The sequence below is a fragment of the Tenebrio molitor genome, chromosome 8, assembly GCF_963966145.1.
Source record: "Tenebrio molitor chromosome 8, icTenMoli1.1, whole genome shotgun sequence".
Classification (NCBI taxonomy): Eukaryota; Metazoa; Arthropoda; class Insecta; order Coleoptera; family Tenebrionidae; genus Tenebrio; species Tenebrio molitor.
In genome coordinates this window covers 19559824-19582578 of record NC_091053.1, presented here as the reverse complement: position 1 = coordinate 19582578, position 22755 = coordinate 19559824, and the positions used below count along the sequence as shown (strand labels likewise).

The window sequence follows — 22755 nt, the reverse complement described above, 5'->3', positions numbered from 1 at the left end:
AGACATTTTTAATTAGGACAAATTTCCAATCAATTTTGATTTTTAAAAAAGAACCAATGAATATAATAAATACAATAATAGCTATTTATGTATCAAGTACGCAAAATAGGGTTTTAGGGGACGAATCGTAATTAATGACGAGGCGACGTAGGAGCCGAGTCTTTAATGAGAGGAGTCACCTAAAACCTTTTGCGTACGTGGTGCATACAAGATTTTTTTGCACGAGTTCTCTAAACTACTAAACTGATTTAAAAATTTGTGACAGAACAGACAGAAACTACTAACAGAACATTTGTAAATATCTAATAGTCAGTTTTGAGATAGTTGTATCTAAGCAAGGATGTTTAGCGTACTAGGCCGCTAAAGATCCATTTTGCGGCGTGTTTTGAGTCCGCAAAATACTCATTTTAGAGAGCGAATGCAAAAAAAGTTTTATTTCATTTTTTGCTAAATTCTGAAAGTGTGTTGCAAAATTACAATTCTTTTTAAATTGAAGATATAATATAAGATATTTTTCTTATGTTATGGTTCAAAAGTAATATTTATTATGGAAGTTTAAATGTTTTATTTAAGAAGTCTACAATTTAAAATACAACGAAAAACAAAAAAAAAATCAATTTCCTCTCTGTTCAATGAAATCATTTACAGATTTTTCACTCTTTGCCTTTTAGGTTTATGAAATAAGTAATGTCTTAAGAGAGTTATAATATACATATATAGGGTGAGTCAAGTTTTACGGCCCGCACGATAAACCTTATTAAAAAATTAGTAAAAATTACGAAACTTTAGGGTTACATCCCCTTGATAAAGGTTCAAACCTGTGTAATCAATTATTCCGTATCATTTCATTCTGACCCATAAAATTAAAAATTGAATTACAGCAACAAAAAATGTTTTTCCGATCACGCTCATAATACACAATGAATTCAAAGAACATATTTCTGAAATTCGCGTCCAAAGAAAATTATTAGTTACTCAATTATTACAATTAGGCAGAATATAGCCTAAGGGAGTCCGTTTCTGCTCAGGGACGCGAGGGTCGCGGGTTCGATTCCGACCCAGGGCGAAATTAAAAAAAAAAAGGCTCTATTCTGTTTCGTGATTCGGAAGTCACGTTAAGCCATTGGTCCCGGTCTATTGAGTTGGTCATCATGCCCCAGTCCTAGACTGTGTAACATTTTTTTTTTTTTACATTAATGAGGTCATTGTTCGTAAAGAGGCAACAAATATCTGCTGAGAAGTGGTAGTAAGTAATTCTTTAGTCCCTTGAGAGGACCATAAACCTCTTTTGTGGAAATGACCGCCCAATGTAATATCACTTAATAAATAAATGGAATTTGATATTAATTTCCAAAACTGGTGATGTTTCAGTAACACCAAATTTTTCCTAAATGTTTGAAAGAAAAAATTATGTAAATCAATGTAAAAAAATTTAAATTTTTACAGAATGTTCTACAGCGATACACAATCATTCCTGAATTTTTTGCGAATTTTAAATCGATTAGAAGTGTGTGTTTTCGATCGGGCGGCAAAACTTGACTCACCCGGTACATACATACAGTGAGGGGCAAAAGTAACGCAACAATTCGATAAATCATACGAGTTTTGAAAAAAGAACAAAAATTTTTAATTTCAATTTCACGTTTATTGAAGTAACATTTTTTATACAGGGTCTTCATCTACTTTTTGATAGGTCTTTTAACTGTCAACATGAGAATATAAAAATTACATTAAAAAAAAACTGCAGAAAAAAATTATTGAAAATAAAAAAAATATATTATTTTCTTTATTAAAAGTATTGATAACATAATTACATAACATTTTTAATTTGACATTATGGTATCAAATTTCTACTAATTTTAAAAAATTTCCATTATCATACTCATATAATTTTTTAGATGATCCTCTAAATGCTATACATTGCCGTGATAAATACTGGATTATGTACGAGTATATTAAGCGTTCAATAACAGATTGCCAATATTTTTTTTCGGTATCATGTTCTATTACGTCTATCGTTGTTTTGTCACTTAAAGAAATTTTGAGTTTGCAGTGTTTTGTACTATTTTTAATATGTATGGCACTTGTTTCATGTTTTTTCAGAATATGTGATAAATGTAGCCAATCGTTACAGCCATATTCATCGCTAAGTTTTGATGTGTTATGATGATTAATTGATTAAATAACTTGCAATAGAAACAAAAAACCGAATTTTGTGATATACCGGGTGGGGCATCGTATACGCGCACGCCAGAAATCGTGACTTCTAATTTTATATACCTGACTAATTATTGATAAGGTATATTTGAGAATTTTTTAAATTTTTTTTGTTAATAAATAAGGCCGTAACAGTTTTATTAGTTTTCTGAAATTAACTGTTAATTTACCTAAAAAGTTTTTACACTAAATGAATCTGTATCTGCTAGCCCATCAAACCCTGGTGGCACAATTACAAATTTTGACTTGGTTAGCTAAATAATTCGCTTTTTTATTTAAACGTAAACCAGACGGGTGATTTACGGCACAATGGTATAATTTCCCAACAAAGATATAGCCGACCGTTTTAAACCTTTTTGCCATAAAATTGACAGTTTCCATTGTCACCTAAATTTACGACAGTACAAGTAGCAGGTCATAAATAAAAATGATTTTGAAAGTTGAAATGTAAAACTGCGTTTAATTCAAAATCTAATTGGTATTTTTTTCCGTAATTTCGTAAATAATTATAGGAAGTGAATCTGGGTAGGTTAGTATAAAAATCAGAATTTGACTTTTTGGTTGAAATTTACATTTTAATTTTTTTTGGCTTTGTTTGTAAGTGAAAAATTATCAAAAAATTATGAAATGTACCTTACCAATAGCCAGGTAAGTCTGAAAAATTTCGACAATTTTATTTAATTAAAAGTCGCGATTTCTCGCGTGCGCGTATACGATGCCCCAACCGGTAGAGTAAATCAAATAATTCCTATTAATTTTTTCTCCATTCGGAAGATTTCTGAATCAGAAAATTTTCGACCAGAATGGTCCTTAGGAAAATTATATTTATATCTCTTAATTTTAATGATTCTATTATAGGTAAGAAAAAATTGTTATTTGTATCGAAAAAAGTTTATTCAATTCATATTGTACAATATTATTGTTTATCGTTTTTGTCCCATTTCCGTTTGAAACAAAGTGTCGTTGATGTGCTTCTCCGCTAGCAGCATTTGTTCTTTTGGGAGGTTGCGTAATTTCGTAGCTACGGTTTTCCCAAAAACATCAAAACGATCTTCTTCTGCAACACGGTGTGTTTTAAAATGTTCTTTAACCGTAAGCAGTACTTACTTCATCGGTCAAAGATTTTTCTTGTAAACACATCTTTTATTTGGGGTGTCCTGACCGGCAGTAGCTTCTCTCACATTTTCAATCCATGCATCTTCATTGTTGATTTGGGACAAATCCTCTTCGCCGTTTTCCTAGAACAAATTAATTTGTGGAAGTGGATAATTTTTTAAAATTTCATTAAAAAAAAATTGTATAATTGTTAAAGAAAAACAAATTGCTCTCTTGCAATTTCCACGTATAGAATGCTTTCGAAAGGAAATGGAATTTTACCCACTGTTTGGGAGCTATGGACGTGCTACTTGCAATTGTTAATGGCAACTATGAATTCAATATAAGTAATATAGACAATTGAAGAATGTATTGAAAATGAATTGTCTTTTTTACCAGTTGACATTGGTGATTTAGGTTATCAGACATAATGAAGCAAATTGTAGTGATGCAGATAAGCACGAAATTAAAAATTTTTTAAATTTATGATCAAATTGCTAAAAGAATTAATTAGTAGAATGCCAACAAACATAGAATTAAAACATAGAATTATATAAAAATTTAAATTGTTAAATCCTGCTTGCTGCCTAAACACTCAACAGCCTCTTAGCTTCAGTGATTTGCCTCTCACAGAATTTATACTTCCTGGGGAGGATAGATACACTGTTGAAAATCAGTAGCTCGGTGGCTCCGAGGTCGCGGTCCCGGCGCTAGTGGGTTCGAATCCCACCGAAGGGGGAGGATTTTTTCGAAGGAAGGAACCTCCGCCGGGCCATGTGTATGTCTATCAGGGGCTGACGGTAGGGTGGTGGAAGGAAGAGCGACACTCTTCCGACAACACCGCGAGGTCAGCAGGGTTCGAATCCCAGGCCGGATGTTGTGTGTTGTTGTATTCGTGTTGTGTCGTCCAGAAAAAAGAGAAGAGGGTGGGTAGCCGGGAGCCGCGGAGCCCCGCCGCACCACATAAAGGAAAAATGAGAAAAAAACAAGCCGACCGCAAAGGTACCTGATAGGCCAAGTGGTGAAATGGGAAAGGCTAAAACAAAACAAAAAATTGCACTAATTGACTGGAAAATGGAATTTGTGTTAAATAATTTTGTTATACCAAACAATGTCAACAAATATTTAAAGAATTGTCAAGCGTTGTTTTAAGAATGCTCTCCCTTCCAATAAGTAGGGATGTTGTTGAACGAGTGTTCTCAGTAATGAACAACGTTAAAACAAAAGTAAGAAATAAAATGAAACTCACTACTTTAAATGCAATAATTATCACTAGAATTGAATTTATATTCTCGAAATATATGTTGTAATAATTTTTCTCCAACTGAGTGTATGTTAAAATTATTTAATTCAAATAAAAAAATAGTAAATAATGATATTTTAAGCAAGTTGAACGAGGTTTGATCTAATGCCAAAGAGTCAAATTTGCATAATTCCACACATATGGAAAATGAGTAACAAGGGTAGGGGGTAAGCGAGTTTTTAAAAGCACGTGTTTCGGTTTTTGACTGTCTTTCTAGCTAGTCGATAGCCGTGTGTCTACTTTGCGATTTTGTTTAAATTTTTTTCAAATTTAAAACAATTTTAATTCAAATCACTTTAGCTTCTTTAGAGTTCCGAGTGATAATAAATAAATAAGTTTAGTGCCAGTTTAAACCACCGGTGCCAGCGACCTGCCAGGGATGTTAAATTTTCTAGGTCAGTGATCTTTTCTAGGCATGGAAAACGAAACAGAAAAAGCCTGTTAATAGAAAGAGAGGACATCATAACTTGGCGAAGAAGATATTTACGGGAAATAAAAAAAAATACGCCAAGAAGGGAGACCAATTTTTTATTTAGATGAAACTAGGTTACATGCTGCTATTACCAAACAAAAAATCTGGTATGATGAAACCATGAAGAGGGGCATTTAACCAAGGTTTATCCACAGGTTTAAAGTCCCCTTCTGGTAAAAGAAAACGCTTATTGGTTCGGAAGACGGTTTTGTTGATGATGGATTATTACTATTTGAAGGAATTATAGAAGGAGATTATCATGATGAGATGAATGCAAACAAATTTGAAGAATCGTTTACCGATATTTTAACAAAGCCAATTCAGTTATTGTTATGGACAATGCATCTTATCACAATAGAGTAGTAGAAAAAATACCTAATTCCTCTTGGAAGAAAGTAAATATTCAAAATTGGTTAAAATTAAAGCAAATTGTTTTTTACAAAACCTTTGTAAAAGCAGAATTACTACAGTTGGTAAAAATTCACAAACCAATTTATAATAAGCATGTTGTGGATTTGTTAGCAGAAGAAAAAAATATGATGATTTTACGTTTACCACCATATCACCCATTGAATTACTGTGGGCTTTTATAAAAAATGATGTTGCTGCTAATAATATAATGACGCAGGCATTGGCAAAAGTCCTCCCAGAACACTGGAAATAATAATATCACACATGTAAAGAAGGTGAAAAGTCAAATGTGGGAAATAACAGACAGTACAATCGAAGAAATTATAATAAACATTGTGAGTGATTCCTGTTCCACTGAGTGGTCAGATGATGAGAAAGAAAACAAAAAAATTATGTACTACACGGAATCTTGGCCACAACTGATAATTTATAGACAATTTTTAACTGTTGCTTTTTTGATGTCACAAGAGAAACATTAACGTGATTTTTCTCACCGGTCAATAAAGGGATTTTTACTGTTGGGTAGCAACATCGTGCCTGACTTAGCCACCTGCCTAAGCTGCCTCTGCGCAAATGTAAATGTAAATGTTTTTAATTCGTTGAAAAGTCAACAAGAAAGGGATAATTAGTCGCACTGCGGAGTTAACAAAAGTTCCATAAGGACTGTGTGGAATATCAGACATGGAGGAATTAAAACAAGGAAAACCAGATGTGACAAAGGCAAAATGCGAATACTTGATGAAAATCGGGATACCGATACCGATTCTTCCGAAATCGGTAGTATGTGCAGTCCTGGATTTGCCAATAGGCCGTATAGGCCGCGGCCTAGGGGCGGCAGATTTCAGAGGGCGCTAAAGAATATTACATTACAAATAAAACTTGCGCCCGTCAAGCAAGGTCGTGAGCGGCCCATGTCTGTCCGCTGTCCCTAAGTCATGTTAGTTAAATAGTTGGAATAAAAAAACAGGACCGAAAGTTATATTTATGACCCTTTTGTCACCACCGAAGGCGTGAGAGTCTAAGTCCATAAAAAATGGAACTGTTTTGACCGTGCGACCCATTTATTTATTTATTATATTATTGGGTACTTTCTCAATATTTTAAGGGTAGACAAACTGACAAAATCTGTCGAATGCGAAGTGCGAACACTGACTGAGATACAGTGAAGAACAATAAGTTTAAGTAAAGTTAGTTCCAATAAGAGTTAGTGCAAAAGTGTATTCAATTTACACAAGGTGAGCATCCTGTTCTTGTTAGTGTTGTGTTGTGATGACTCCAACTATTCTAATTATTGATTTTATCCACAACCGATACATTAAGAGGTCATAATTCTACTGTTTTAAGACGTCGTATGAAATTAATAAAACATAACTGTCTTATGTCATAACATAGCGCTTAAAGTCAAAATAACTTTATTTAGATCTATTTCTTAATATTCACTTTAACAGACAAAACATTGGCGTTGTTTCTCTCTAAAGTCGCTTTTTCAGTTTCTGTTTTTCAAAAATGAATGATTGCAAATTGCAAATGGGGTCGACAAAACAATCGGAAATAAATACCAACCGTTCCATGACTCCCTGATATAAATTAATTCTTCGCTATTTGAAAATGTCAAATAAAAATTTTCCAAAAAAAAAAAATAAGAAAAAACGTAATTCTTTGTACTGGTTGTGGATAAAATGTTGTATTACATTTGTGGATTACCGGGAAATAAAACTCGTGAAAATTTAGACAACCGGACGTGCGGCTTCATGCCTCACATTTGAAATCGTCATAAACACATCACTACCTATTTACAGTTTACAAGAATAGAACACAAATTTTATTTTTAATTTTTGCTTTTTACAGATTTATTAAAACATTTTAAGTTCATAAACTGATAAAAAATGAGTGACGGAAGGAAGAGACTTAGCGGTGCTGAGTACAGAAAGAAAGCCAAACTAAAACAAAATGAACAACAACATGCTCTTCAGAAGACCAGGAAGATAGAAAGTTTTTTTAAAAGTGACAACACAAGAGACACTAAGTGTTGCACAAAAGAGCTCGGGGACTACGAGTATTACTAAGGAAGATCAACATGGACAAGGTACTGGTTCTCCGATTCAGTCAGATCAGTCGTGCTTAGTAAAATCTGCTCGTCCTTTTGACAATGAAATACCTTCGACAAGTGGCAGTAATTTGATGTTAGGCAGTGAAGAAGTGCCTCAAGTTCGGAAAGCTACGGAAATTCAAGTACCCACAAAACTGAACAAAGATCCAGCCTTATGGGAAATAAACGATACCACGAGACACATTATTGCAAGAAATGGTTTTGAACAAAAGAAGTCCTGTGATTTCACAAAAAGTGGGAGAATGTATTCGGATCATCGCCGTTATTTACAAAAAAATCTATTTATCAGAAAAATGAAGAATAATGAAGTACGAGAAAGGAAGTGGCTTGTGTATTCGGAAAACAAAGGCTCTGTATTCTGCGGACCCTGCTTGGCCTTTGGATCTATTCAGAACAAGACACAATTTGAACAACAAGGTTTCAATGATTGGAAGAATGCAGAAGTTCGAGTAGCTCAACACGAAAACTCTTCAAATCATAAGTCCTGTATTCTCGCTTTACAAGCTAGAGGTTTGATTCACGGTTGTATTCAATCTTCACTAACTGCCCAAATAAACGAGGAAAGTGCTTACTGGAAAAACATTTTAAAGAGGGTTGTTGCAGTAATAAAAGGATTGGCTTCAAGAGGTCTCGCTTTCAGAGGAAGTAATGAAATATTTGGTGACCCGCAGAGTGGAAATTACGTAATGCTACTTGAACTAATAACAGAGTTTGATCCGTTTTTAGCCGAGCATATTGAACGATATGCAAACCAAGGATCTGGCACTACTAACTATTTGCGACGAATTTATTTGTTTAATGGCTGAGAAAGTACTGAAATGCATTGGTGATGAGATAAAAAAATCAAAGTACTTTTCTTTAATTGTGGACTCTACACCAGATACAGCACACGTGGATCAACTCACACTTGTGATTCGATATGTTTTAGATACTGGAGAGCCATGTGAGAGATTTGTTAAATTCTTACCTTCTGTAGGACACAAAGCTCAAGAAATGTTTGATGCCATTACTTTAGAGCTAGAAAAGTTAAACTAGAAGACTGCCGTGGTCAGTCATATGATAATGCGTCGAACATGTCTGGAATTTACAATGGTTTACAAGCTAAAATTCAGGAACAGGCACCACTTGCTATGTTCGTCCCTTGTGCAGCTCATTCATTAAATTTGGTGGGAACTTCGGCCGCTGAGTCTTCTACAGAAGCCTGCCACTTCTTCATGTTGCTGGAAGAAGTCTACACTTTCTTTGTAAGGTCAACAGAACGTTGGAAAAAATTGGTTGATGAAATAGGAAGAGGAAAGACACTCAAGAGGGTGAACCTCACACGTTGGTCAGCAAGAGCGGATGCTTGTAAAAGTCTAAGAGATTCCTGGGATGAAGTTCTTAAAGTTTTGAAAATAATATAGAAAAAGCTCAGTCTCTTGTGCAAAATTATCCTAATGATTTAGAGGACGATTTGGTTCAGGAATGTGTTCATTTTTACAGTCACGTTTCCTCCAATAAGACTACAGAGAAACCTGAATCAACCTCACTATTCAATCTCTCAACATTTTTGAGAAATCAGTCTCTGTGCAACGTTTACCCAAACTTGGATATAGCTTTGCACTCCGGCTACAAATTGTTCTGGAGAAAGGAGCTTTTTTCTTGTTTAAAACGAGTGAAGAATTATCAGAGGTCTTCATTATCTCAAGAAAAACTAAACTCGTTGGCTCTTCTATATATAGAGGCAGAGATAATGAACACCATAAACTATGATGATATTATAGACGATTTCGCCAATAAAAAATCCCGTAAAAAAGTGTAATTTTTGTTTCATTACACTTTTATTTTCACTAATTCATTTTTCGTTTGATTTTTCAACACCTACACCTACCCACTTAAATACGTAAAATTGTTCGTTGCCTAAAAAAGGCACAGGTAAATAAATACAAGTGATTAAGAAAAATAAGTAGGAGAGGGGGGCGGCACAAAGTCAAGTGGCCTATACTTAAGAAAAGTATAAATCCGGCACTGAGTATGTGAAATTGTTGCGATAGATTCAAGTTTTACTCAATTTTCCTATTTATCTGCAGCATTAGATATCCCCTGCATGAGCTCGGCAGCATATTTTTCTGTAGAAAATGAAGTATTAAATAGTGTAAAAGAAGTCGCAACAAATGAAATGATTGATGCAGGACAAGTAGACTTTAGATTAGCGATTCAAATGCAGTGGCAATGGTTGCAGTTATTCATTTCTGACGGAGCATGAAGTAAACGATCTTATAAAACGAATTGCAATGCATTTTCCGGAGTAGCTTCTATAATTGGTGCTCGACCAAAAAAAAGTGTTATATGTAGGTATTAAAAATAAGTACTGCAGAATATGTGAAAAATTTGCTAAATTGAAAAAAACGCACCATCTCAACAATGTTTTAAAAATTGTAAAAATACATAACCGCTTTATTTTAGAAGGTTTTCAAAACTCTAGCTATGCACAATTTAAAATACACTAAAATCATAGGAGATGGAGATAGATAAAAGAGTCGATGCGAATGGGCCCAAAGAAGACTACGCGAGGATAGAATGTTCTTCAAATAGCTATTTATTTATATAAGTAGGTACATAATATAGGTCTTTGTGGACGAGCCCTATAGTTTATGGCAGAGCGAGCTTGCGAGCGAGGCTAATAAATAGGGCAAGTTCACAAAGCCTAATTATGTACGAATTACATACAAAGCTTTATGTTCGATTGTGAAGTTAAGTTTCTTTTAGTACAAAATTAATTGATTCTAAAAATTAGGATAATTTCGAAGTGTTCTGTTTTTGTTTCTGTGGTTACGAAATGATTTATTACTATTTATTTGAAAACGAACAGTGTTTGTGTTTGAAATACGAACTGAAATCGTCTTTATTTCTAGTTGTAATAATGAGCAAAGTAAGTGAAATTGCGGCAAAAGCTAAAGAATCTTGACTGCAAAGTTTTCTATTAATTCTATTCATTCCTGATTTAAATAAAATTAGGAAAATTTTGACGTTTATTTTGAAGTAATACCCAAAATTGACAAGCGGCCGTTTTACTATCTTTATGGACTAGTCCATAAACAGATAGTTTGTGGACACTAAACGATATGAATTATAATACAATCGAACATAAAATGTTTTATTCACGGACGAATCGTCATTTAAAAGTAACGGCCATGTGAACAGGCACAATATGCATTATTGGTCGCCTGTGAACCCGCATTGGATGCGGCAAGAAAAAATACAAAATCGCTGGTCCTTGAATGTTTGGGGTGGCATTATAAATATTATAGATTGGTAGGACCGTTTTTCTTTTTTATTAGAATTTGACAGGGGAAATATACGCAAATTTCCTGGAAAATGAGTTGGATAACTTATTAGAAGATCTACCACTGAATCAAAATAGCAAACATGTGGTTTCAGCAAGATGAAGCTCGGCCACATTTTGCACGTGCAGTCGTGGATGAGAAATATCTCAATCGGTGGATTGGGCGAGGAGGTCTTGTAGCGTGGCTGCCTCGTTCTCCCGATTGAATTTTTTCACGTGGGGCACAGTGAAAGATATTGTGTACAGGACACCTCCAACAACACCTGAAGACATGAGGCAACGATTTCGCTCGATAAACGAATCGAATCAAGCTGCTACAGTTCAATATTCATTCGAATAAAGACTTAAAGCAAGTTTGTTATAGTTATCATTATTATCAACAACTATTCAATAAAACATTTATGGTGTTTATTTTATTTTTTAATAATTGATAATAATGATAATACATAAATTAAATTTAATTTATATATTATCATTAATCCCATTCAGAACCACCTGCATGGTCATCGTTATGCTCATCTCTAAAGTGTTTCCATCACGTGGACGTGGACTTCTAGAGCGAATTCTGTCACGTCTACAGCTGGCCCCGTCGTCTCAGCCATTTCTCCGGAATGAAGGATGTTAAAAATTTTACACATACGTGAGGAATCAGTCAGATTGAAAATTACTATTGTCAATTTTTGTGGCGGTGAACAGTATTTATGCATCTGTAATACTTTCATATAAATACAATTTAGTTTTAAAGTCATTTTCGTACTTGTCATAAGTGATGGGACACCCGGTACATGATCAAAGCAAGTGCAAATTTAAACATTTTTTACAAGAATTTAATTCACGTGACTGGTTTAGCACATGGAATAAATAGAGTTGCCGAGGAAATTAGATGTCAGTTTCCATTAGTTAATTCTTTAATTTCAAACGTAAAAAAAATCTTTATCAAAGCACCTCTTCGAGTCCAAGTGTATAAAAAAAAGTTGCCTCCAGAACCAGTAATTACAAGATAGGGAAGCTGGTTAGACGCAGCAATATTCCACGCCAATCACTATAGTCATATAAAAAATATTGTGTTAGATTTTTCAGATTCAGCTGAATCAATTAAAAAATCCAAAAGTTTATTCGAAAACCGTGAGCTTATAGGTACCAGTTTTTTGTGAGACCTCAGAAATATTTGTCACTCCGAGAGCTCCAAAACGGCTAAAGAAAAAAGAAGACGAAAGGACGAAGATAATGATTGACGCCATGAAAGTAATGAAAACCGCGATAACTACGTTCACTTCTTCCAATTCAAACGATAACGAAGAAGCAACATTCGGAAATGCATGGTCAGTTAATTAAATTCTTATTCGATTACAACGAGGAAGGAGGTATTGATAATGTATTATGTATTAATAAAAATCGATCTTTTAGCGTTGTTGACGATCGTGAATTTTGTCAGTTTGTCAAATCTCTCAATCCATTATATGAGTTTCCGAATTGCCAAACAATTTTCCGGTATTTAATATGAGAATTGTTTAATCAATTCTAAGAATATTGTTAGTAAACGTTCACATGCTTACTTAACGACAGACTGTTGGACATCAACCAATGATAATGATGGTTTTGTATAATACATTTTTTGGATAATAATTTTAAAATGCAGTCAAAGTCAAATTTGATAAAAGCCACACAAGTGATAATTTAGCAAAGGTGTTGATTGGAAATAAAATAGTTCCCGCTGTCTCCGATAACGCTGCAAATATAAAAAGTGCAATTCAAAATAGAAACGCTTTGGAAATTTTTCGGATGTTATGTTCATACTCCTATAACTTTTGTTCTGAAAATATTCAAACCATTTATCTCCCAAATAAACGTTCAAATGTGAATTTAGTGGTAAAATCGTACGTAAGTATGTTTATAAGATCTGTGATTTTTTGGAAGCAAGATGATGGCACCAAACGGTTTAGAATTCAATTACCGAGGACCCCATACTTTTTTTTTTGTTAATTTCGAATTAGGTTTTAGTGTTACAGCTTCCTGCATAGTCCTCACATTGCAATTTATTTTATTGCTATTTATAAGGAAATCTAAAAAAGAAAAGCATGGGGCCCTAGAGGAAAGACGTATCTTTCAAATAAAAAAACACCTTTCCTTCATCTGTTGTGGTTTTAAAGATATGGATGTTTAAAAACCACAATTTTTCGACCATTTCAAATCAGGTACCTAAACCCCACCCTTAAAATAAAATTTTACAAAATGAGAATACGACCGAGGTTTCTGGAAGAACCAACACTTCTGCAACAATTAGTTGTTTCTTGGTGTCCCTCGATTCGATAACGTGCGTGTTAGTGCAATTTTATTTTCGCTTTTTTTCCCTCTTATTTCTCTTATTCGCAATGGGTGGTAGAGGTAGACCTGCACCAACTTATATTGTTGATATACAAGATTTAATGGCGGAACGTAATATAAGGGCTGAAGTACATCGATACCAAAGTCTCATGTTTAATGAGACTTTGGATTGTATAAGATGGTTGGAAAAAAAGCGCCTCTTGCGTAATTCAGTGCTGTGCCAAATCCTTTGTCCTTAAAATGGAAAATGGTTATAGGTGGAAATGTAAAACGTGTAGTAGAGTGACCAGTATTCGGAACGACTCCTTTTTCTCTGGAAGCCACCTATCACTCCAACAAATTTTATTAATAATATATGGTTGGGCAAAGGATATTGTAATAGGTGGTTTGAATGACGACATGACTTCTAAAGTGGTAGAAATAGATGAATCAAAATTCTTCCACCGGAAATATCATCGGGGTCAATGGAGACATTGGGTATTTGGCGGAATTGAAAGGAATACAAGAAAATGTTTCCTGGTGGAGGTACCTGATAGGACAGCAGAAACTTTGTCAAATCTTATACAAAGGTACTGTTACGATTTAAATTTCGCGGTAAACTAGGCGAGAACGTTCTAGAACATTCCAGAACGGGCTCTCAGACCCCGACTTCCGGTACCGGCCGCGTTAATTCGGCGAGAGGAGGGGAAAATATATAAAGGTGGAGCAGACGCCATGTCAGGGGTTCTCGACAGGTTCTCGACTAGTAGAGGTCAGAGGTTACGACCGATCCGTGTGTGAGTGTTGTGTTCAAAGGGGGAGATTAGGGGGTGCTGGCGAACCCGTGGAGGAAGACCGATTCGGCTGGGAAGTCGTCCTAGAAGAATTCCAACCGAAACGTCGCGGCGGATAAAGGCTTCCTTCACGAGGGTCATCGACCCTACGCTTCAGCGGATAATTTCACCACCCTGTTGGGCCGACGTCATCCCCCAGGACCCCTCCGGAGAGCAGGACCTCACACCGGACTGTCCCTGGCCGAGGAACCCGAGTCCAGGAGCAACTCATATCTGGCAAGGTCCTTCAGCGTCTTTCTTATACTGTCCGCCATCTTGGCACATTTCTTTTACGTTGGTTTACGTTATCGGACCTGGAGTGACCTCGCCAGAAACGACGCGCTCGCTGGCTCTCGGAAGTTTTTTTTTTATCATCTTATCACTTTACTTTATCGTTTTCCACTTTTTTGCACCGGGGCTAAACCTAACTAATTCACGCTTATCCCTAGAAAGTGTCGAGGGGAGGAAGGACCCCGAGGACTTTCCGAGGATACGGACGGCGTGATAGATCAGCGGCGGAAGAAGGACTCGGAGGACCTTCCTCCAGCTCTCGCTCTTCCCAGGACTCTTTCTGGATTTCAAGCCCCAGGCCCGGTGTAAGGAAAGTTTGGTTTAAATTTCATGGATTAGTCACTTGTTAATTAGAAGTTTAGCCTGGTAGTACCGGCACTTTTTGTAAATTTCACTAGAGTTTAAGCGCCTTCAGCGTGTTACTTTGTGAACCTTCAGTTCGCCACTTTACTCGCTTTCATTTTGCAATTTTGGCTAGTTTAAAATAGTTTCAAGGTAAAAACTTTAATTCGTTCATTTTCGAGAATATTTCTTGTTTTGTATCCTAGATTCACCTTACATAGACAACTGTGTTACGCCCGCAGCGGCATCTGAGTTTGAGTTAAATAATTAAGTGTCGTATGTAAAGCTAGGAACGAGAATTAAACACCATTATATTTACATTTGTGTTTCTGTCCAACACCTGGTATAACACCGTGTTTGTGTAGTATAATTTCTACTTCAACAGCCTTGCTCTCGAGACGTAAGTGTGTTTTGTGCCAGACCTGGAACCGATCAGTCTCGAAATCGTTATTTAAATTTCCCCCAGTGGAGTCGGGAGATTTAAGTTTTCTCTTGTTGTTGTAGTAGTAGATCAGGAGAAAAACAATAACGTAACAGTACGTATATCAAAAAAATTAGTAATGCGTTTTAACAACAACGTTGTTATAAAAACGCATCGCTACTTTATTTTTTAATTTTTTTTTATTTATATAAATTATACTGAATCTAGGTACATTCAGCCCGGAACGCTGATCATATCGGATGGCTGGAAGGCCTATGAAAGGCTTGATGAAATCGGTGGGGGAATTTACGAACACCAAGTAATTGTTCACCAACAAAATTTTGTTGACCCCGTCCACACACAAAATGTGGAAAATATGTGGATGAGAGCGAAAAGAAAGCTCCGACGGCAATTCGGAACATCGGAAGATCTCTTTCCATCATACCTCCACGCGTTTCTTTGAAGGAATCGGTTCCAAAATAATAATTTATTTGGAGCATTTTTAGCTTGTGTAACACAACAATATCCGGTGTAGTATTTCTACCACTTATTGCGTCAGCGATTTAAATAGAGAAAACGGGAGTCCATTTTGGGAACGGCCTTCCATTTGCCCCAAGGAAAAACGGGGTCAGTTATCCACGTTGCAATGAAAAACGGGAGCTTGCCAAGTGAGCCGTACGTGGGGGGGGGGGGGGCACTCGTGGCTCCCTTCATGACGTGTGATCCTGGCCGCAAAGTTTCTCGACGCCTTCGTTGGAAGGCCTCTGTTTCATCAACAGTGGCGGACACAAGCTGGGGCACTGCACCCATAACGAGTTAGGTGTCGTAGGGACTTGGACGACCCGACGTTACTAGGGTAGAAATTAGGAGACTGGGGAGCGAGAACTAGGTTAACTTTGCGATCGGAGACCGCATGCTATCTTGAAGAGCTGTGAGTCAGAGGTCCGTAATATTCAATTAGGGAATTAGAGTGTCTGTCGTTGCAATCTAGAGTCTTGTTGTGCAATCTTATGTAACATTTTGTGTAACTTTGCCAATTGAAAGATTGTGGTGCGCCATCGTTTGTGGATGATTTTTGGGGGTTTTACTCATCCCATTTACAGTGTCTATTCGTAATAACAAAACTATCATTTGTTTCACGGTGCCGCTTTGTTCTTGCATTACGAGTTTAGTTTCTGAGTAACCGTTGTTATTTTATTCGGTGTATAGTTTCGTTCCGACCAAAACAAACAAAAGAAAAGGGAACTTTTACTTTCTACACTCATCAAGGGGTGGATAGACAAATTTATTGTGTTATTATATCCCCCCGATTTATGCATTTTTATTTCGAAGTTTGTCCACCCTGCAGGTCCGCCATTTGCATCCCGAGCTAGTCTGCCGCCATTTTGTACAAAACACACAACGTAGGGGTCCTACTACTTCGATGACGATCACGACATGGCCAATTTGTTCAATTTCGCGGTTTTAGTTTGAATTTTCAAATATTTAAATTTTGGCGGAACCATTTACTAATTTTACGCACGCGCTTTGCAGCAGAATATTGCACAATTTTTGACATCCGTAAGCACATAAATTGAACCGGGTATCTGGCAACACCACTGTCTGCAACATTTAGTCGTTTCTTGGTTTCTCTCGATTCGATCACGCGCGTTTTAGTGCAATTTTTAAATTTATTTCAATTTGTTTATTTTCTTATTTGCTATGGGTGGTAGAGGTAGACCTGCGCCAACTTCTATTATTAACATACAAGAATTAATGGCGCGTGATAATATTAGGGCCGAAATACATCGTTACCAATATTAGGGCCGAAATATTTAATTAGATTATATAAGATGGTTGGCCAAAAGGCGCCTCTTACATAATTCAGTTTTGTGCTGTAGTGACCCAGTTTAAAATTTAAAATTTTAATTCCCGGTACCGCCACGAGGGCGCGCCAAATGTGAAGTTACTAGCCGAACTAAGGGATAGGGTTGGCAATCCTGGGGAGAGCGGAAATATATCGGGGGTGAAGCGGTCGTGTTTGCTTTTTTTGTTTGATTTTTCTAAACGAACACACCGTGCGAAGAGCGAGCCATATTCCAAAATTTGTAAGTTAAATCTGAATCAATTACACTGCCGTTCCGAGTAGATATTTTGTGGCCCCGTGAGGAATCCATTACCATGGGTAATTTATCCCACGTTCGTTGTCCCTTTTTTGTTTTTTTTTTTGAGACTAGGGTATTTTGTTGCATGCTGTTTCTTTCGAGAAGCGCCCATTTGTTCATTTTAAGCGTTATCCCTTAGTTCCTCCCGGGAGGTTCATTTTTCAGGCAATCTGTTACTTTCAAAAATTAGTAGCCGTCGTCCGAATCACGTGCGTTCATTTTGATTTTTTCTTTCGCTAACATTTTCTAACGGCACTCGACCCGCCATTTTTCGTTTAGCATTGCCAGCGATTATTGTATTCGTTATTTATGTTGCTGACTGATATTTGTGCCATTTGAAGCGTTTTTATTTTATTGTTGCACTTTGTTCTCTTTTATTTGATCATTGTCTAATGTTACGCTTTGTTCTATTGAATTACACTCGGGTTTTCCTATTTGTTTCTGCTAAGCACCGTTAGATTTCGGATGCGTTAAAGTTAAAATGTTGTAAGTGCGATCCTATGGGGGCTAGGTGACATTCAGGAGGTCGGGGCGTTGTTTAGTCAAATTTCTGTGGGGGCGACGGTTATGTAGAGCCGTTAGCGGAGGCGGACCTAAGTCTTTGCTTACGCGGCTCCGGGATGTTGACGTGAAGCCCCCGTCGAGGTTATAGAGACTTCGGGGTTTGTCGGGAAACGGTTGGTTAGGGACGGCGAACCTAGATCTCTGCTTATGCGGTTTAAGGATGCTAATCGTACGACCCCGAGACGCTCTGTCACTCTTGCTTGGTTGGTCTTTGTAATGTACTCAACTAGTTAATTTCTTGTACTCCGTTAAACTTAATTCCTGTCCTTTTTGTATTCGTTTCATTTTTTTTTATCGAAGTTATTACAGGCATTTTAAATAAAAGGTATTTTGCGTCCCTCACATGTGTGTTTTATTTGCGGTACTCTTCCAACTGGAACCCTCATCGCTTGCATTCCGAACTTTTTCTGCCAAAAGAAAATCACAACGTAGGGCCCTCTCCGCTTCGATGACGATCACGACCACATTTGTTTCAGTTTGCGCAGGTTCGAATATTTGGCGGAAAGAAGTAATGTATTCAGATCATTATAGTGCCAAACATGCCAAATACCCATGACCTTTGTCCGAAAAATGGAGTTAACGTAGGTGGAAGTGTAAAACGTGTAGTAGAGTGACCAGTGTTCCGAACGACTCCTTTATCTCTGGAAGCCATCTGTCACTCCAACAAATTTTATTAATAATACAATGGTTGGGCAAAGGACTATGCTCAAAAAGATATTGCTCATGAAGCGAAATTGGGAGAACACTCGACGCATACTAAAGTTGACTGGTGTGCTTTTTGTAGAAATGTATGCGAGCTATATCTAATTGACAGCCCTCAAATAATAGGTGTCTTGAATGACGACATGACGTGAAGTGGTAGAAATAGACGAATCAAAATTCTTCCCCAGAAAATATCACCGGGGACAATGGAGGGCAGGACATTAGGTATCCCTTCGGAACGGAGGGTCAGAAGAAGGAACAACAATCCCAAAAAAATCCCAACACTACATACAACGTCTGTATCCGGCGGTGACACCCTCCCAGCTCATGCTCATAACAATAAAAAAAAGCAAACATTTATAGGTCCCAACTTTGGAACACACTCATGGTCCTTCACTAAATACCATTCAAATTTTGAAGCAATTTAAAAAAACTGCACCAAAAAGAACTTGTTTTTTCTATATATTCTCATTCTAAAGCAGATTGCTATTGCATGAATCAAGACAAAGTGATTGTAGAAATTCACAATATCGTGAAAGACAGTAATAACTTGGTACTGATAATAGGTAAAGAGTTTACATCCTATAGCCCATTATATAATTACCCAATTCAGTCTTCTGACATAGATATAATGATTCAGATTTATTATTTTGATTATCGCTATCACGATGACAAGAATGACAAAAATCGAAAATAGGGTTAGTTTTTTTAAGGCAAACCCGGACCAGTTATACTCCAATTTTTACCCTTTTGAGGTGACGTCACGATTTCCTTTCTCGCTTTATTGAAACGACAGAAACAGAAAAAAACAAAAAAAAAGGCAAGTTTATTTATTAATGGTCACTTTGAGGTTATTTTATGCTCCTGTCAATTTGACAACTTTTAATTTCTTTCACTTATTACATTGATTACAAACATAACCTTTCGAAGCAATTGTCAACAAATTTGACACATTTATAGTTATTTATGATCAATTCAAATTTGTTTCTGATCCTAGCTCAAACATACGTAAAGTTACTAGATAATGACGTCATCGCAAAAGGGTCAAAATTGGACTATAAGTTTCCAAAAATCGGTTTCAAATAAAGATCTCCGCAGATGAGACCGTATTATTGCTAGAAGAAGGAACATGAAAAAAACCCGTGATTTCTGAAATGTTTAATAAAATTAAGATTTAAAAAAATTGTAAATATGTAATAAAAAATGTGCACACAGACGGACACTTCTCAAAAGAGAAAGATAAACGAGCTATGCAGCTACTCGTTCCACATTTGTGGGAGTGACTGTTGCACACGTAGATTGCTGAGATGGTCAGCAAGAGTATTAGAAAATATCACTGTGTGTTCTACGCCAAATTGCTCGACTTCATTAATCAACGATTTTTCATTTATCAACTATTTTTGCGATTTTGACGTTTTGATGAAATTTTGATGTATAAACAACCTCGAACATGCATTGTTTGCACTTACCAACACTGCAGCAAGTAGTGCAGCAAGGTTTTTTATATTTTATAGCTCCATAACTGCACAATTACGAATTCACTTTTTCAAAAGCCGACATTTTTGGTTATAGTTCGCATGTCATATTTTTCAACGGTAACTAGGTTTCCTTAGCAACCGTGATTTTTACGTGAAATTGAATGTGAATGGAGTTGACGTCTTCTGACTCTCTTTGTGGAAAAGTGAATAGAAAGTGTTGAAAAATTAAAAATGGCCTACCCTGAGGACAAAAAAAGGATGAAGGATAAGGATAAGGTGTCATCTTTATGGAAAAAGATGAAATTGGTTTTGATTTGGCTTTAATTTCAAAATTTGTCACTAAAAAAAAAAAAAGGTTGCGGTCAACGAAAAAATTTTGTAATCAACTCTTTTGTTAATGGGCGATTAATAATCTCAACTATTAAAGCCACTTTAAACAGTTTCGATTATTAATCGCCTTCATTAACAAACTAGTTTATTAAATAACTACTTTTGGCTCTGTAATTATGTTTTGTAAATAGTGACATAGGTCATTTACTATCAGCTTTGAAAAATATAAATCACAAAATTTATGGATGTGTTTTTCTAATATTGATATTATTAACGAAAAACATTTAGGATCAAAAGTATTTTTAAATATAAATGTAATATGTGCAGTATTGTGGGAACTTTTAGTACGGAAAAAGAAAATATCAATATCCAAGTGAACGAAGCTGCTGTTTGTGGTACAATTGCCATTGGTGCAGGATATACGCAACTCACAGAATTTTGTGCAGCCTTAGACATTCCAGTGTTTAGTCGAAAGACATATTTGCGAGCGGAAGAAAAAATTTTAGACATAACAGAAAAAGTAGCTTTGGAGAAAATGTTGGCGGCAGGTGCGGAAGAGCGTGCTCTAGCAATAGACAATAGGTTACAAATGTAGTAGAATATTCTGAATTTTTAAATAGTTCTTTGTTTATATCATTTATTCAGGCTCTAAAAAGAGTTGCCAACTTGTCGTCTATCCTTTTATACGACGTTGACAATAACTCCGTTGAATCTTACAATTCTATAGTAAATAAATTTGTTGGAGGAAAAAGAATCAACTTTTCACTCCGCGGTTCTTACCGCGGAAGATGTTTTGCGGCAGCCATAAGTTTTAATAACAAAAAAACATTTGTGTATAAAATACTGGAGAAGGTTTTAGGTTGTAATGATGTTGGTATTTACACCAAAAAATTTTCGGACCATTCATTGAAAAATAGACAAACTCAAAAGAAGAAAAATTCAAAAATTGAGTGCAGATTCAGATTACAGTGCTTGTTATAGTGGATTGGGTGATGAGCAAATGATAGATATGCCAGAGGCTACATATCAGAAAATACAATAAGATTTTTTAAATGAGTTGACTTTGTGTGATGTTGCATCAATTCCAATTTTAACAATGGGGCAACGCAATAATGACGAGTGGGAGAGACTAAGAAATAATAGGTTATCCGCTAGTAATTTTGGAAGAATAATAAATATGAAACTTACAACGGACACTGCAAATACGATAATAGTAGTTTTTCTTCAAACGTCCGTAAAGTATGATATTGCACTGCTGCATTAATAATGCTAAAGTGTCACTTCATTGTCATGGCATCTAAAGAGCGGACGAGCGGCAGATAAAGTTATTATCTCCGCTGATAAGCGGCAGTAAAGTAAACTAGCTAAATCATTTGAAATTCCTACCTGGTTTCTAAACATGTCTTAAATAATTTGTTATGAAGGTTTGAAGAAAAAATAGTATATGGTATTCGGAGCAAAAATGGTTTTATGTGCTTTGGCTGGTTTGTCTGCCTCACTGCGTTCGGCAGCCAATCTACCAGCCGCAGCACATAAAACTTCATTTTTGCTCCTCATAACATAATATACTATTATTTGACGAGTTTGTGTGTAAATTGGGCCTTTTTTGGCACGCGTGGGCCATTTTAAAACGCGAGTGAAACGAGCCAGAACTCGCTCGTTTCACTCGCGTTTTAAAATGGCCCACGCGTTCCAAAAAAGGCCCAATTTACACACGAACGAGTTGAATACAACGTTTTTTTGTTCGACGAGCCCCTTAAAGGCTCCAAATCGCTTAAAACCTTTAAAATTAGCTTGACGTTTCGTTTTGACAAGTTGTGACATTTATCAAAATCCGTTCACATAGGAGAAAATTCTCAAATTCTGACAGTGTCGAACAAAAAAAGATATTTTATGTCGCGTCGGGAAATCAAAATTGAAAAAAATTGTCTGAATCACTGCACAATGGGGTATTGACAACAAAGAAAAAGCAAAACAAAAATTTGAAGAAATAACGGGTTTAAATGTTAGTTCGTGCGGTTTATTTGTAGACAATGAGAAAAAATTTTTGGGAGCATCACCAGATGGATTGATTGATTTGGATTCAATTGTTGAAATCAAATGTCCATTTGCTGCTCGAAACACCGACATCAAAACGGCAATAGAAAAAAAAAATATTTAGAAATTGATCCCAGGAGGGATGATGATATAGTATTTAACATAACTAGCATGGTAAAAAGGGTTTTTACTGGCGACAGAAGGATATGACGAGTAGTGAGACATGTTCGTCAGACAGGACTCCATGTAGTGGCCAGCATTTCAGATCAAGGTTCAACCAATGCTGCTGCTCCATGGCTTTGTATACATTTGGAATAAATTAAAGCAAAATTTTAAATATATGGCTCCTCGCGGTTTTAATCAAGATCCCGTGGAA

At 36.1% G+C, this 22755-nt stretch overlaps 1 long non-coding RNA gene across 1 annotated transcript in view; it reads right to left on the bottom strand.

The window, feature by feature from the left end:
- Positions 1–3124: 3124 nt before the first annotated feature.
- Positions 3125–22755, bottom strand: part of LOC138136852 (uncharacterized) — a 37843-nt gene continuing 18212 nt past the window's right edge. The window contains exons 2-3 of the long non-coding RNA XR_011161457.1: positions 3325–3455; positions 3125–3274 (exon numbers count right to left, since the gene is read on the bottom strand). This is a non-coding gene — a long non-coding RNA (uncharacterized lncRNA). The remainder of the gene's footprint in view (positions 3275–3324; positions 3456–22755) is intronic.